The sequence below is a fragment of the Polyodon spathula genome, chromosome 7 (assembly GCF_017654505.1).
Source record: "Polyodon spathula isolate WHYD16114869_AA chromosome 7, ASM1765450v1, whole genome shotgun sequence".
Classification (NCBI taxonomy): domain Eukaryota; kingdom Metazoa; phylum Chordata; class Actinopteri; order Acipenseriformes; family Polyodontidae; genus Polyodon; species Polyodon spathula.
Genome location: NC_054540.1, coordinates 20,049,201 through 20,052,853, shown reverse-complemented (window position 1 = coordinate 20,052,853; position 3,653 = coordinate 20,049,201).

Here is a 3,653-nt window from a genome sequence, read left to right as displayed (position 1 = left end):
ATGACATAAAAAAAACAACAACTATAATGTAATATTAACATTCCGATTATATTAGAAATGTTGGTGAAAGTGTTTTTAATCATGCATTAAAAAGATCACCTTCATTTTAATAAATTAATGTTGCTATTATTATTATTATTATTATTATTATTATTATTATTATTATTATTATTGATTTTGGGCCCCTACTAAGCCTATTAGGGGAAAATATTGTGTGTCTTTTATATATGGTATTTTCTGTTTATTATATGAAGGTTTTTCTTCGATTGTTTTATAAACCAGCTTAAATATGTATTAAATTGGAGGATTCATATTAGAGTTTAATTTTTTCAGACTAAATCCACCATTCATATTAATAGTAGCCTACTGAATTCCACCAACAATGTTTAACTTTGTAGGATATAAATATTTAGATGTTTGACTGTCCATAGATTAGCCTTCTCGTTTAAACACAACTGGTACCATTAAGACATTACACGTGAATTCTCAGGTGTGTCAAACCTTTTGTCAGCCAATGGGTACCCCCAACCCCCTCCCCCCCGCCCCCCCCCCATTTTTTTTAGACTTGGTAAATTGGGATTTCAAGAGTTGAATGAATACACTTATTATGTACACCTTATTGTGCAATTGATTTTGTTATAGCAATTCCATTTAAAAAAATACACACACAATTAAGAAATATTGTTGGCATCGTTGAATTTATTTCTGATAACAGAGTTTGAAGATAGAAACCGGGCATAATGGATATAAATAAAAAAAAAAAGGTTTTAAACGCGGTCCACAAGAGAATCATAATATCATGGCAAGTTTGAACTTTTTGGCCAAAATTATGAGCACTTCACATTCAAGATTTTAACATAATATATCCAAATGTGTGATTCAAGTACTGGTGCGAAAACGTAATACAATGCAGTTCGATACAAAGACTAACTCCTGAACAAATAAATGTAACTTACCAGACCTGCGACAACGGTCTGAAAATGTCAAAACCCAGAGGTTTTGCTAAACACTGCCAAGGGGAATGACGAGATGTTGCAGTTATTTGGTCCCAGCGGAAACTATGGCTTAAAGATATCACTTCAACAACCAGAGTGCTAATAATGAGAGGGACGGGGTAGTTATCTAAGACAACGTGGACAATATTCTCAGTGTATTCAAAGTTTTTTATCATTGCAAATGAAATGAAGATTTTGACAAAATCGACGTGGAACGAGGAGTTATTTTCAGGTAAAGACTGATTAAATATAAATGGTAAAATATTGCAAATTCGTTGTTATAGATCTTGTAGTAACTATATTGTGATTAGGTTAATCGTTATATTGAACTAATCCTATATTGACAATTGTACTATTTGTCCTGGTACACACGTTGCACAAACCAAATTGATATATATATATATATATATATATATATATATATATATATATATATATATATATATATATATACACACACACACACACACACATATACAATGAATTTACTGGGTTTATATTTTACCTGATTAAAGTATTATCTGTAGGTAACAAGTCACATCCTATTTTGTTTTACATAAAACACTACCCCATTTGAAACAATTCACTTAAAAAATAATATCAAATCCTGATACAAAGATCCTGAATGTCTGCACCCCCCCCCCCCCCCCCCCCCCATATTTGACTATTTACCTTGTTGTTTAACTGTAGATGGGGGAAACCCTCAGTCTGTGGGGGAGGGAACAATAACAGATGGGGTCTCATTTAAGACTATAATTGCAGCGTTTTATATGAAATCCAGCTACTGTCCTGCTATTCTGGACAGTGTGTTACCTTCATTATTACTGCGAGGGTGCTTAATCGTTTTTAGGAATTAAGGATTGTTTCGTGTCTTTAATTGTATCGCGGATAAATTATTTTCTGTCACAAACAACTAAAAAATATATTATTTTTTCTAATTGCGCTGTGACACTACGTAAATCTACAGATATTATGCTGTGAAATGTCCAGTATTAGTGGGTTTTTTTTTCGTTTTTTTTTTTACTGGAATAGTCTATGTTTCTATGTTTTAAGAATGCGTTACACAGTTATTTGTGCGTTCAACAACAATATAGCTGCTATTAATGATTTTTTTGTTCTTTCTAAAACTGCTTTCCTTTTACGGGCTGAAATTGAAAGTCTCGTAGGCAAAATGTAAAAAGGCCTATGAATTACTAAGGAAGGACAAATAACTAACCTAATTTGTTTAACAGACTTTTAACTGAGTTGCATTTATCAAGTGCAGTGTGAAAAAGTAAATGCTTATGACTAATGAAGGCTGTGAGCCACACATGGTATGTGGGTTTATATCGCGAAAACTTAATGCGGTTTTTTAAACCAAAAGATTATTTTGCTTGACGATCATAAGCGAGTATATGAATATATAAACCACTGTTGAATCCATGGTCTTAATTTCTTCGTCAGCTTTTTTTTTTATTATTATTTTATACCGTTTTCCTAAACCGTACCCACTCACTAAAATATAATAATTCAGGCCTATATGGTCACCGGAGAAATCAAACTTGTGTTATATATCTACACACACACACACACACACACACACACACACACACACACACACACACACACACACCACACACACCCTTAGTTTCAATCTTATTTAGGCTATATTTTGCAGGAAATCTCAAGTCGGTGAGACATACATAGTTGGCTTTTCATAAATTTTCATAAATGCATTTTTGTTTAAGTGTCATTGACACAATGTGTTAGATTTGAACCGATGATTGAATAAGTAATGGGTAATGATGTGATTCATCCGGTTTACAAGCGCGTCACTGACAGGTGTAAATAAGTACGACATTCATTCATTTCAAAGCTCAACGATTTACAGGATACACCAAAAATTAGCCTACTTAACATGACACGATCTACACAATTAATATCTAGGTCGATATGCCTGCTGTTGTATTATGTATTCGCGATACATTTGTTCACAGTCGTTTATAAATAAACTATTAAAAAGCCACAACTTTATACAAAAAAAAAAAAAAAAAAAAGTATGTAAAAATAAAAATGTTGTGGTGTTTTCTCACTTGTGCATGCTCTATACAAATGTCAGCATCTTTTGAAATGTTACAACTGGCCATTTATCGATACATGTTTTTTTTTTTTTTTTTTTTTTTGTCGTTGTTGTTGTTTTTAAACGGTATATACAAATTATAGGGCATTTAAGTATCGGTCTACTTATTTAAACCGTAAAATAGGCTTTTAATTAAAGGAAGCGTTAATCGGATTTGAAAAATATACAATTAGTTGATGCAACACCAGTGAAAACAAATTACTGGTTGAATTGAACACAAATATACATTTCGCTTCATCGGCTTTAACTCATTAACTATATTTTCTTTAAATCTGACATTTACATATTTTTGGTGCAGCTAAAAAATAGTTTTACTTTTTAGCAAAAGGGGAACAGACTACTGTAAATGATGTGCTCAGTCATAGCTGAAGTGGGAGAGTTGTTGGTAAAACAAAAATTCAAGTTGCCTTACAAAGGAGATTTTACGACTTTTCCAACGCGGTGTGTCCTTGTGCGTGGTACACAAACACTTACAGTACATTCAAGCGTATATAACTCGCATTAGTTAACGCAGGTCATTGTTTAAAGCCCGCTTTGAA